Consider the following 14,252-nt stretch of genomic DNA (forward strand, 5'->3'; position numbering starts at 1 on the left):
GTGTTTGAGTGTGTGTACATGTGGGGATGATGAGTGTTTGAGTGTGTGTACATGTGGGGATGATGAGTGTTTGAGTGTGTACATGTGGGGATGATGAGTGTTTGAGTGTGTGTACATGTGGGGATGATGTGTGTTTGAGTGTGTGTACATGTGGGGATGATGAGTGTTTGAGTGTGTGTACATGTGGGGATGATGCGTGTTTTAGTGTGTGCACATGTGGGGATGATGTGTGTTTGAGTGTGTGTACATGTGGGGATGATGCATGTTTGGTTGTGTGTACATGTGGGGATGATGAGTGTTTGAGTGTGTGTACATGTGGGGATGATGAGTGTTTGAGTGTGTGTACATGTGGGGATGATGCATGTTTGGTTGTGTGTACATGTGGGGATGATGTGTGTTTGAGTGTGTGTACATGTGGGGATGATATGTGTTTGAGTGTGTGTACATGTGGGGATGATGAGTGTTTGAGTGTGTGTACATGTGGGGATGATGAGTGTTTGAGTGTGTGTACATGTGGGGATGATGAGTGTTTGGGTGTGTGCACATGTGGCGATGATGTGTGTTTGAGTGTGTGTACATGTGGGGATGATGTGTGTTTGAGTGTGTACATGTGGGGATGATGAGTGTTTGAGTGTGTGTACATGTGGGGATGATGAGTGTTTGGGTGTGTGTACATGTGGGGATGATGTGTGTTTGAGTGTGTGTACATGTGGGGATGATGAGTTTGAGTGTGTGTACATGTGGGGATGATGTGTGTTTGGGTGTGTGTACATGTGGGGATGATGCATGTTTGGGTGTGTGTGTGAGGGATGATGTGTGTTTGGGTGTGTACGTGTGGGGATGATGCGTGTTTGGGTGTGTACGTGTGGGGATAATGCGTATTTGGGTGTGTATGTGAGGGATGATACGTGTATGTGTGGGGGTTGCTGCGTGTTTGGGTGTTTATGTGCGGGGAATAAGACGCATTTGGGTCTGTGTGCGGATGATGTATGTTTGGGTGTGTGTACGTGTGGGGGAGGATGCGTGTGTAGGTGTGTGTATCGGAGGGCCGCTGGTGGGTCGGGCAGGGTGCATGTGAGAATGTGTACGTATGTAGAGTTCCAAAGAACTAAGTAATTCTGTACAAGGTGCTGGAGATGATGTTACCCTCCAGTGAAGGTTGTGGCTCACTTGGTAGGACTTCCCCTGAACTGAAGGGTCTGGGGCACAAACATTAAGACTGATGTTCCAACCAGTTGGGATCTGTTAACTGAGCCCAAGTGCATTCATCCAGAAACTAAACTGACAGTGTGCTTCATTGTTTCCTAGTAAGGGGGATGTACTGAATGAAGTAGAGCAGCAGGGCTGAGAAGGGGGCCGTTTCTTTTCACACCTACAGAAGATCAATTTACCTGTATAGGGAATCCAGAGAAGAATTCATGAGGATTTGCCTCTGTGAATCGATGATTTCCTCCATCTCTAGTTTTTTTTAAAATCACTTGTTGATATAACGCCCAAGGTCACACTTACAACAATGTAATCATACCTGGTTATAAATTCCTTTCAAAGTTTGTGAGCTTTCTGTAGTGTTTAAACCTATTTTACAACCTGCATGTGAGAAGAAGTTATTAACACATAGCATTAAGGCAACATAATGGAAGATGTGGTCTTGGCTGTAATCACAGTGGCCCTGTGATCGAGGGGAACATTTATATTGAACGCCCTAACCCCAATTGTGTCATCACATTGGGACACCCCCCCCCCCCCACCCACCGCCAAGGGATTTATTGACATTGCCAATACTTCTGCAGTTCTTGTGATATGGGGAGTACATTAATTGACACCAAGGCCCCACCTGATAATGGCCGCAAATCTCTCATTCCAATTCCACCGGCCTTCAGGGAAGAGTGGATGAAACAGGATAGGCTGCAGAGATCCACGCTATTGCCGCGGACAGAGCCAAGGTGCCCAACAAAGTGATCTCCCAGACTGCATCCAGTCTCTCTGATGTAGAGGAGAGGATTTCCCAGTGGCCACCCATTTCAGTTCTGTATCCATTCCTTTGCTATCATGTCGGCCTCTGGTCTCATGCACTGCCAGATTGCGAACACCTGTAAATTGGAGGAAGAACACCAACTGGGCACCCTCCAACCAGATGGCATTAATATCAACTTCTCTGGTTTTCATTAAACCCCTCCTTCCCCATTGTTTCTCCATTCCCTGTCTCCTTTCACACAGACATGATAAATTTGACCGAGTCCCTTATCCAATTAACACCTTTTGTTGGTCTAAATTCTTTCACCATTGTTTGAATTTTTTTGATCTGATTTTTCTTTCAGATTTCAGATTTATTGTCAGAGTACATTCATGCCATCACATACAGCCCCGAGATTCCCTTTTCCTGCGGGCACACAGCAGAATTTCCACTAATTCGAAGTGCAAAATATAAACTACACAGCGTAAAACATGTAAACAAACAAAGAACTGTGAACAAACTGACTGTGCAATACAATGAGATCAAAAAGAAAATCAATAAAGTGCACAAGTAAGAGACCTTAAATGAGTCTCTGATTGAGTTTGTGGTTGAGAAGTCTGATGGTGGAGGGATAGCAGCTGTTCCTGAACCTGGTGGTGCGAGTCTTGTGGCACCTATACCTCTTTCCTGATGGCAGCAGTGAGAATAGAGTGTGTGCTGGGTGGTGAGGCTCTTTGATGGTTGGTGCTGCTCTCCGATAGCAGCGCTCCCTGTAGATCTCCTTGAAAGAGCGAACAGGCCTGAAACGTCAGCAATATATCTTTGTCTCCTGGAGAAGCTGAAAAGACCAGCTGAGTTCTTCCAGCATTTTGGTGTGTCTACTAGTAGAGTGGATGGCAGAGAGCTTTGGGGTGTAACTGGTGTAGTGGATGGGGGAGACCAATGAATGTGGAGGGTGATTAGTAGAGTGGATGGGAGAGACCCAACAAATGTCAGGTATCTGAACTTCCAGGAAGGTTTCTGCAAGGGTCTACATCAGTGATCATCATGCAAAATTAAAGCACATGGGATTAGGGGTAACATACTCCTGTAGACCGAGAACCAGTTGACAGGCAGGAACCAAAGTGTTGGATACAAGGGTCCTATACTAAATGTCTGGCAGTGAGTAGAGGGATATTGCTGGGTTCAGTGCTGGAACCCAGCACTATTGGTGATGTTGAGGGATTTAATGGAACATTTCCAAGTTTGGAAAAAAACTAGGAAGTAGTGTGGCCTGTTTCCTGAGTGAATACCGATGGAAAAGAAACATTTAAGATCTCCCTTATCTCTTTTGGCTCCATACAAAGACAACCATTTTGATTTTCAAGAGGTCCAATTTTGTCCCTTACTCTTTTGCTTTTAATATTCCTTTACAAACCCTGAGGACTTTCCTTCACATCATCTACCAAAGCAACCTTGTCTTTTTTTTTGCTCCCTGATTCATTCCTGAAGTTTTCTTGCATTTGTTTTAATACTCCTCAAGGACCTCATTTGCTCCATGTTGTCTATACCTGCTTTACACCTCTCTTCTTCCAAACCAGATTCCTAATCTCCCTCAAAAACCAAAGTTCCCTAGGTCTGCTAATGTTGCCTTTAATCTTGACTCTGTACTCTCAAAATTTCACCTTTGAAGGTCTTCCACTTACCTCATACATCCTTGCCTGAAAAAGCAATTTATTCCTGTCCACAGATTCTAAATCCTTTATTTCCTCAAAATTAGCTTTTCTCCAATTTAGAATCACAACCTGAGGCCCAGACTTATCCTTCTCCATAATTAACTTGAAACTAACGGCATTATGATCACTAGACCCATAATGTTCCCCTACATATACATCTGTCACCTGTCCTGTCTCATTCCCAATTGGAAGATCCCAGTATTGCACTCTCTGTAGTTGGTAGATCTATATATTGATTTAGAAAACTTTCCTGAACACATTTGACAAACTCCAAACCATCCAGCCCTTTTACACTATGGGACTCCCAGTCAATATGCAGAAAATTAAAATCCCTTTACTATCACAGCTTTATGTTTCCAGTAGCTGTCTGCTATCTCTCTGCAGATATGCTCCTCCAATTCTCATTGACTCCGGCATTTTAAATAAGATCTGTTTTGAAATGTTTGTGTGAGACCCCACAATCTATCTTCCAAAAACATATCTATACGTAATATATAATATAAAATAATCCATCACACCTGCCGTTCCCACTGTTTATGACTAGAGGAACAAAATATATGATATATAAAACCTGCCCTTACCTGTGCCTACCTCCTGAATCCTTATTGTTCCTTAAAAAGGGTGCCCCTTTCTTACTTCAATTTCTACTCAGGCCACTCTGACTCAGTCCACTCCCTCAATGACTGCAGTCCATCACATTTTTAGGGACACTCAGCTTCTTCCTCCAATCACCTTCTTGCTGCTGCCTGGCCCATTTAAAAAATTCTAACTGCTGCTACTGCTGCTCCTCAGGTCACCTGACCTCTCGCTCCAATCAGCTTCTTCCCTCAATCTGCCGGGAGTGCTGCCTTCAGAGAGCCACAGCAATCCTCAAGGATCCACACCACCCAGCACCTACTCTGTTCTCACTGCCATCAGGAGAGAAGCGTAGGTGTCACAAGACTCGCACCATCAGGTTCAGGAACAGCTGCGATCCCCTCTACCATCAGACTCCACAATGAGAAACTCAATCAGGGACTCATTTAAGGACTTTAACTTATGCACTTTATTGATTTTTAAATTATCTCTGAATTGCACAGTTTGTTTACATTCGTTACCTGTTTACAGTTCTTTATTCGTTAAATGTATACGCTGTGCAGTTTTTTTTCACTACCAGTAAGTGGTAATTCTGCCTTGCCTGCAAAAAAAAAAGAATCTTGGGATTATATGTGATGTCACGAATGTACTCAGACAATAAATCTGAAGTCTGAGGAACAGTTTCTTTCCAATAGCTATCAGGCCCTTGAACCTCCCTGTAGTGATATGTTTCCTCCTTGTACATTATTCCCTACCTGTGTGCTGTTGTATGTATAAGGCTGATGTCTCCACCCTTTATGACCTGGTCATAAAGGCTGACCTCCCTCCCACCCCCCACCCCCCAGCCCCACCCTTCCAGCATTTCCGTACCTGGATCCGGACCAGCCAAAGTCTTATGTTTATTAAAGCCCATCATTCCCCTGCTCTCGACTTCGTGGTTATTGATAGAGCCTATCGCTCCCCTTGTTACATTATTCATGGACTGCTCCCATTCCACAAAGGGAGCGTCTGCACTATTGTAATGCTGCAGGAGAAACTCCTCAAATCATGTAGCATCCACGGGAAGTAAAGAGCCATCGGCGTTACAGGCCTCAGTGTAGGAGGAAACCGAATACAATGGGAGATTTATTGAGACTGATGCTCATTGGGAGACCAGTCAAAGCTGATCACCTAAGCATGATTTAGGTGCAGGCTTTATACTCTTTATACTCTCATTGGACATGATTACAGAAACTTAATGGACTTCATTTTACTGTTTTGATTGCAGAATGGCAGTTATAAAAATCTACTTACTGGCAAGATAAAGGTTGATTATCTACAAGTTTAACTGAGTAAACAATGAGTCTAAATTTCTGTTTCAATGATAGGTGCATGTTATGATTGTAACTTACTTAGCAATAAATCGAATTGCCTATTACGGGAAAGGGTGTCAGCTATAGCATAACTTAGGATGCTCCTAGAACTTGGCTGTCGATACTGCTGGCTCCTACGGCTCTCCTCTTGGGCCTGTCTTTGGTTCCGTTACTACATTCGCACAATCCACATCATTCTTTACTTGTTGGAGCCCTCACTATTCTTACCTCGCAAAGGTCAAGAATCAGGCAGGTGCCTGAATAACAAAAAAAGGTGGGGTGGGGCAAGGGGGAGTGGGAGGAACACAGGTTACCGGGTAAGAAGTAACATGGATATATGAGGAGGCCAGTGGGGTGGGGGGGGGTAGTAGAAGAAGCTGAGAAGTGATGTGAAGAGGGCAGAGGGGTAAGAATGGACACTCTCTGATAAGAGAAATAAGGGAAGGGGGTGGGGTGCAGGAGAAAGGGAAACAGAGTGGTGAGGGGAAGCGTGTTGGGAGGGAGTGTTCACAGAAATTGGTGCCGTTTGTTTGGAGGCTGGCAAGATGGGATACAAGGTTCCTCCAAAATGAGTGACCTTCATTTGGCCATACATGAGGCTATACCAATTGTAATGCCATTTTCTTTGTTGTCCATCTATCTTTTGTATTTATTATCTTTTTCCTTGCTGGCTAATTGAAGGATTATTAAATTTGTATACTGTGGGAGTTGAATTTACTTTTTTAAAAAGTGCCTTTATGGCTGCAGCAAGTAAGGATTTTATGTGTTTGTTCACCATAATCGTGGTTGTAGAGTTCTACAGCACAGAACAGAGCAAGAAGTCCAGTTTATCCATACCAATCAATGTGCCCTCCTGCTTTTGTTCCACACCCACATTAGTTCCAGACCTCTCCATGTCCCTCCCGTCTATGCAGTCATCCAGTGCTTCTTCAAGGAAGCCGATGTGCCTGCCTCTACCACTTTGTTAGGCAGCTCGTTTCACATGCCCACCACCCTGAGTATACTTTATTGTATGGAAATGAACTTGTTATCATTATTATCAGTTTTCTGAATGGTCCCTTGGGGTCAGTTTGCTCTCCCTGTGGAATAAATTGCGCTCATTCAAGGCCATTCTATGCTGGGTATCAAAGTAGTCTGTGCCGTTGCCATTGAGTGCTCCAGTCATTGACCACATGGCACCTGTTGCACACAGTCCACTCTCCTGTTTGGAAAAGAATCAGTTTGAATCAGGTTTATTGTCATGAACATGCCATGAAATTTGTTGGGTTGGTGCATTGCAGGTGTAAATATTGCTATAAATTACATTTCGGTAAATTCACTATTTAAAATTAAATAATTAGTACTAAAGAAGACAAAAAAAAGTGAGGTAGTATTTATAGGTCATTGTCCTATAGAAATCTGATGGCGGAGGGGAAGAAACTGCTGTTGTGCCATGGTCGTCTTCAGGCTCCTGTTCTCCATCCTGATGGAAGCAGTGAGCAGAGGGCATGGTAGCAAGGGACCTTGATGATAGAGGCTGCTTTCATGAGATACTTCCTCTTAAATATATCCTTAATTGAGTGAAAATAATGCCCATGATGGCATGGACCGAGTTTACAACCCTCTGTAGCCTTTTTCTGTCCTATGCATGGGCGCCTCCATACTAGTAAGTGATGCAACCAGTTGGAATGCTCCAGTACACCTGTTGAAATTTACAAGAGTCTTTGGTGACATACCAAATCTCCTCAAACTCCTCACGAAGTATAACCACTTGCGACCCTTCTTCATGATTGCATCAACATGGAGGCCCCAGTATAGGTCTTCAGGGATGTTAACACCCAGAAATTTGAAGTTCTTTACTCCCTCCACTGTTGACCCCCCTCAATGAAGACTGGTTTGTTTTCTCCTGGTTTCCCCTTCACCAAATCCACAATCAATTCCTCAGTCTTGCTAACATTGAGTGCAAGGTTGTTGGTGTGATACCACACAACTGACTGATCTATCTCCCTCCTGTCGCACAATTTTGCCAAAGATGTTCAGTTTTAAAAAGAAGCGAGATGTCTGGGGAGATTCGGTACGTCACCGAAGACTCTCATAAACTTCTACAGGTGGACCGTGGAGAGCATCACTGTGGTATGGAGGCGCCAACTCTCAGGTCAAGAATAAACTCCAGAGGGCTGTTAACTCGGCCTGCGACATCACAGACACCAGACTCCACTCCATCGAGGACATCTACATAAGACGGTGTCTTAAAAAAAGTAGCCTCAAACCTCAAGGACCCCCACCACCCAGGCCAGGCCCTCTTCACTCTGCTACCATTGGGGAAAAGGTACAGGAGCCTAAAGACGAGCACCCAACGGCACAAGGACAGCTTCTTCCCCACTGCCACCAGATTCCTGATTAATCAATGAACCACAGACACTGCCGTACTTTTCATCCACTATTATTTTAATTTTTTTATAGCAGTGTTGGAAGATAGTTATAATATGTACATTTCCACTGTGATGCTGCTGCAAAGACACCGAATTTCATGACAATAAATTCTAATTCTGATTCTGGAAGTCTACTTCTCAACAATTACCATCCATACTTCCTATGATGTGATGGTGTCTGCAGTACACATTTATGCTGGGGAAACTCAGCAGGTCACGTCCGCAGCTTCAAGAGGAAGTAAAGGGTAGCCAACATTTCATGCCTGAGCTCCTCATCAGCCTGAGTTCTTTCTGATGCAGGACTCAGGGCCAAAACATTACCCTTTTACTTCTTATGGATGCTGAGTTTCTCCAGCACGCTTGTGTGTTGCACTCAACCTCTTTCTTGTGGTGGTGAATGCTGTTTGACGTGCCTCCAAATGCACTGAAGCACCTTGGAACATTCTGAGAGGAGGTGGGCAGCTACAGGTTCTCTCAATGAACAAAAGGAACTTGTGAAGTCTGAGTCAGTGTCCATTTATCTACCAATCAATGAGGGTGTGCTGACCTACGTTTGATGAAGAAACATTTGATAGAGAATCAGCATTCATCAGAAGGGTGAAATACATAATGGAATGGGTCAAGTGTGAGCAGGAACTGCCACCTAATATCTGGTTGGTTTCTTGGCATGAAGAAGGAAGAGGAGAAAGAAGGACTGGGGCTCAGCAGGGAGCTGCTCTTCCACTCCTTTGCAGAGATATTACTATCTTAGATCAAATCTTGTTCAAAAGACCTCCCTCCTTCCAAGCTCAAACCCGATTACTTCTTGCCCTTCTTTTTCACTGGCATCTTCTCTAAGATCGTCCAACATCTAATTAGCCACCCCCTTCCCATGGAACTACCGTTCACCCCTGGGGTAGGCCACCTCTTGATATCAAGTTCTTGGAGGATTGAAGGCCAAAACAGAAGCAAACCTGATAAAGAGAAGAGAGAACAAGCCACATTTATGGAGCCTGTTTGCATAAGTTAAGGACCAGTATTATTCTGGGGAAACTGCATCACATAACCATCAATGTTTTACTGAGATACAATGTCCCAGATTGAATATGGGACCCAGATGAGATCTGTCCAAGATTCGGTTCAATGATTTGGGCATTGCAGAACTCTTGAAATAGATGGTGACATGGTTAATGTAGCAATTAGCACAACTCCATTACAGGGCCAGTTACCTGAGTTTGAATCCAGTGCTGTTTATAAGGAGTTTGTACATTCTCCCAGTGTTCCTGTGGATTTCCTATGGGAGCTCCTGCTTCCTTCCACCCTCCAACAGCATACAAAGTTTGTACATTTATCGGTGTATTTGAGCAGGATGGACTCGTGGACCAGAAGGGCCTGTTGCCCCGATCTATCAGAAGGGGAGACTTTAGAGGTAGTTCTTTTTTACTCGGAGGGTGGTGGGTGCCTGGAATGCATTGCCAGGGGTGGTGGTGGAGGCAGGTACAATACAGTCATTTAAAAGACTCGTAGGTAAGCAAATGGATGTAAGAAAAAATAGAGGGTTATAGGTTTGAGGTCAGGAAGGGTTAGATTGTTGTGGAGTTATATGGGCTGAAGGGCCTGTGCTGTAATGTTCAATGTTCAACTCTCTTACCCTCCCCCTCCAATCCCCCTCCCCTCCCTCACACCCTCAGAGGACGTTGCATTGGAGAAGTACTGGTCACCTGCAGCTAACCAGGTTTGGGAGCTGGAACCCTGCATTGTGCCTGATCCAAATCCCCTTTCAGCCACTGCATTGCTTCCTAGTGATATCATCTGCCTCAAATATTCACACTCTTTGTAAGAGTGACTTGGCAGTTCTGAAAACCCTTTGTTTCTTTCTGATATGAGTTTTTTAACCACTGCCAGATTAGATGAGGCGATAAGCCACCTCCTACACACTCCAAATATTCCATCAACATGTTCACTCTGTTTTCTCACTCATTGTTTTATGTTGGCCTCAGTGGGGAGAGTGGAGCTCATTGACAGCGATGGATATCACGAAAGAGCAACACAGGAAGGCAACATTAAATAATCTTCCCCACTGGTTTTATTGTGGGAAGCTGGAGGTGCTTGTGGTGATCAGGTATCTGTGGGTGGTTGTGGTAGAAACAGTATGCATAAGAATTGCACCCTCCTCCCCACTTATAACAAGTAATAAACTGAGCTTGCAGTGATTTTTTTACATGGCATGCTTCTTTAATGCAATCTAAGATAAACATTCTTCTCTTCCCATTTGGAGGCTTGAGTGGACAACAGGTTAGGACAAAAGTTTGACGTCCACAGGGCTTCTAGCCATTCTCTGGAGTTGAGCCTCTTCTGAAATATTTTTAAAATACATGCCCATTGAAATCCATGCCTCCCAAAGGCTCCCAATTAACCTACCTACCCTCTACGTGGTTGGAAGGTGGGTGGAAACTGGAGATCCCGGAGAAATCCCATGCAGGTCAGAGGGAAAATGTGCAGACTCCTTAGAGACAGCAGCGGATTCTAGCTCGGGTCACTAGCACTATAATAGCGGTGCGTTAAACCGCTATGCTATCCATTGACATTGGGAAGGACCTGAAATGAGAAAAGGTCTCATTCTGAGAAACACAAGAACCTCAGATGCTGAAATCTTGAGCAAATAATGAAGGATTCAGCGGGACAGACGGCATCCATGGAGCAAACTTTCAGGTCTTCAATAGAGACCCACCCCGAAACATTGACTGATTATTTTTCGCCACGGATGCTGTCTGACCCACTGAGTTCTTCCACCAGCTCAGTGTTTGCTAAAAAGTCTCATCCTGGTTTGATATTTTAATATTTTTTAAACTTGAACATACAATGGGCCATTTCAGCCCATGAGTCCGTGCCGTCCAATTTACACCCCATTAACCTACACCACTGGTACGTTTTGAACAGATCTAGGGTTTAGAAAGGGTGATCTCATCAAAACATGAGATGCCCTATGCAGGGATGGTGATTCTGCCAACTGGAGTGTATAGAACCAGGGCTCGTTGTCTCAGAATAGAGACTGGGGATGAGAAGAGTCTCTTCACATGAAGGTTGACAGCAGAGGAGGAGTACAGGAGGTTTAAATGAACAGTACTTTGAGGTTAGAGCCAGTCATTTTAAAAGCGTGACTAACGAGAGCAGCAGACAACAGCCCAGCAAGACTTCAGTGGGGTGACTGTGTTGGCACTATAATAGCTGCTGTGAAGTTCAAGCGTTAGTCAAAGTGCGGCATGGGATGAGAGGGTTAACGCAGGAGGAGCGTTTGAGGCATCTGGTTTATTGAGGAAGTGGTGGGGGGCACTGACAAAACAATGATAGGATCAGCTAGAGTCAGCAGGGTTGAAGGCCAGGAAAGAATGACATTTGTTAAATTGAGTCTTTGGAAGATTCAGCTTATCAAGGAGGTAAAGGGAAGCTTGTTTCTTTGGATTTTCAATGGACAAGTGAAAAGATGTCACTGAAAAGATTGGTAGGCACATTAAGATCACACAATGATATGGTACAGGAACACACCCTTCGGGCCACGGGGTGAAAGCATAGATACATAGTTGTTTAAAGGGCAGAGTAGAGTAATTATTAAAACATGGGCCATTTCCCAAGCTTTATTAGTGCCTCAGGTATTTCAAAATTCAAGATATATTGTCATGTAATAAAAAAATGTCAATTACATAAAATTGCTTTTGCCTGCTGTAGTGGTACGAGGTGTAACACCACTGTTATAACTGTTTGTACTGGCCTGGACCACCCTTTCCTTCCCTCTGACCCCTTCCAGGAGGGGTTATTAGGGAAAGGTCCTGACCCAAGACCTTGAACCCAGATCACTTCCTGCTTGGATCCAAGCCAGATTCTCCCTGAGCCTCATCTAATGTCTAAACTAATAAAAGCCTTTTGACTCTAATCTACTGCCTCGTGGAGTCACTTGATTGCCCATCACCTACAGACAGATTCACCATCCGCAGAAATTTCCTGAAGCGCTTCTTACTGTCAGAGAGAGAGAAGCAAAAGAGAGCCCCCCCCACACAGAGTCACCGAGTGTTCATGGATTCGTCCCCAGCGCATTCACAGCCCCTGCAGCTCCACAGAGTCCAGTCCAAACCATTGGCAACCCGAACTCCAGATCCGAACCTCCAATACGATTAGGAATCCTTCAGTGCCCTTGGAATCCTCTCGCATCCTGGTTCTGATATCTAGTACCCTTTCAGCCAGTCTTCAGCCAGTCTCCAGCAGTCAGTAGCCTGGTGCGAGTCCCTTGACCTTAGTCACCAGCAACCGACAGCCTGCGCAAGTTCCTCTCCTTCAGTCATCAGTAGCAGCCACAGAACCCCTCACTGGTGCGCCACCGTGGTCACCATCCCATGGGTCATCTCCTCATTTTCTGGTGCCCTTCTCCAGTCTTCAGCTTCCCCCTGACTCTTGTAAGGTAAAACATCATGAGATGGGAATGTGTAGGGAGTTACCCTGTACAGGGCAGTAACAAGAAGGGGAGGTGTCCTTGTACTCCTGTTAGGTAAAACATCATGAGATGGGAATGTACAGGGCTGTAACAAGATGTAAATGCATCCTTGTACTTACAAGATAAGAGAGACATTGATGGATTGAGAGGCAGGAAGCTAGCAGGGAAAGGATAGCAACAGTTTTAGTCATTGGACAAGTAATGATATGATGATGTTCTAAGCATGTATCCAAGGGTATAAAAAATCACCATTTTGCTGATAACGGCAGAATGCATTCTCCGACTAACAATGTTTAGTCGCAAGTGTTACAATCCGGTAATAAAGAACAAAGAACCCTGATTTCGACTCAGCCTGGTGTTTGTCTCACTCATTCATGAACAAAGCAGACCTAACACTCTGCAACCCCTTATTTCCACATTGTGCCTGATCTAAATACCCTCCCACCGATCATAGGCGCCGCTGTCTTGGGTGCAGACCCTGTGGTCATGGGATCTTAAATAAAACTACCTTCTGCTCTTTGAACGGACTGTTCAAAGCCTGAATGGAGCTGACAAGATGGAGATGGCAGGCAGGGTAAAGGAAAATTCCAAGAGATTCCACAGGAAAAGGAGAGATGTTGAAAGGAGGGAAGGTTAGCCCTCCCCTTAATAAGGATGGAAGAGGTCCTAGTGGCTCTCAACACACTTATTGCCACCTACTTTGTGGCATCTAACCAAGTTCTTGTACAGCACGGTTGTTACAGCGCCAGCGATCAGGACCAGACCTGGGGTTCAAATCCCACACTGCCTGAAAGGAGTTTGTACGTCCTCTCTGTGTCTGCGTGGGGTTTCTCCGAGGGCTCCGGTTTCCTCCCACCCTTTCAAAACATACCAGGGCTGTAGGTTAATGGGTTGTAAATTGTGGCGGCGGCAAGGACTAGTGGGCTGATAACATACTGTATGTCTAAATTTTAAAAATTTTAAATGTAAAAAATTTAAATAAGAATATTAACAGTGAATGGGAGACCAGGGAGAGAATTGGTCTTATTGAAGATTAAAGTGATGTCTTTGTGTTGAGCTACAGGAGGTGGGGAATATTTGAAAAGAACATTTCTCATCAGGTTTTACTGTGGATAAGATCATGGAAGCCAAGGAAATGAAGCAAATGAATTGTAATGTCCTGGACCCTGTATGATTTAACAAGGAGGAGGTGTTGGTGGCCTTGGAGTGAATTAAGCTGGACAAATCCCCAGGGCTTAATGAAGTGCATCCTCAGACCTTGCCAGAAGCTAGGGAAGAAGTTGCAGAGGCCCTCGCTGAAGTATTTACATCATCTTTGCCTTTGGGTGAAGTGCCAGAAGACTGGAGGGGGGGCTGATGTGCCGTGGATTAGGATTGAGAGCAAGGCCAAGCCAAGGAACTAAATGTGAATAAACAAGAAGTCTGAAGACGCTGGGAACTAATGCAGTACACTAACATGCTGGAGAAAGTCAGCAGGTCACGCAGCATCCATTGGAATCCTGAGGGAGGTATCAGGTCTGAAACGTTGGCTGCCTTCTGCCATCCATGAATGTTGCACATCCTGGGCTGGAGAGAGTCAATACCTTCAAGTTCCTAGGAGTCCACTCATTAACATGATCACATTCCTTAATATCTGCCCTGCTATTTTAATTTTTAATTTTGAGGAACAGCATGGCAACAGGCCTTTTGGGTCTGTGAGAAGTGCCTTCGCGTTCACAAAATATGCTCAAGACAAAGTTGAGAACAAAGAACATTTATTTATATTTACAACATTGCAAG

General features: G+C 44.6%; 1 protein-coding gene and 1 pseudogene across 8 annotated transcripts in view; both read left to right on the plus strand.

Annotated features, from left to right (window-relative positions):
- Positions 1–14,252, plus strand: part of LOC138736041 (transcriptional repressor CTCF-like) — a 332,424-nt gene that overhangs the window by 194,673 nt on the left and 123,499 nt on the right. The gene's annotated exons all lie outside the window — the stretch shown is intronic.
- LOC138737849 (U6atac minor spliceosomal RNA) lies at positions 13,085–13,198 on the plus strand (annotated as a pseudogene).

Source organism: Narcine bancroftii, chromosome 6 (assembly GCF_036971445.1).
Source record: "Narcine bancroftii isolate sNarBan1 chromosome 6, sNarBan1.hap1, whole genome shotgun sequence".
NCBI classification, from domain to species: Eukaryota; Metazoa; Chordata; class Chondrichthyes; order Torpediniformes; family Narcinidae; genus Narcine; species Narcine bancroftii.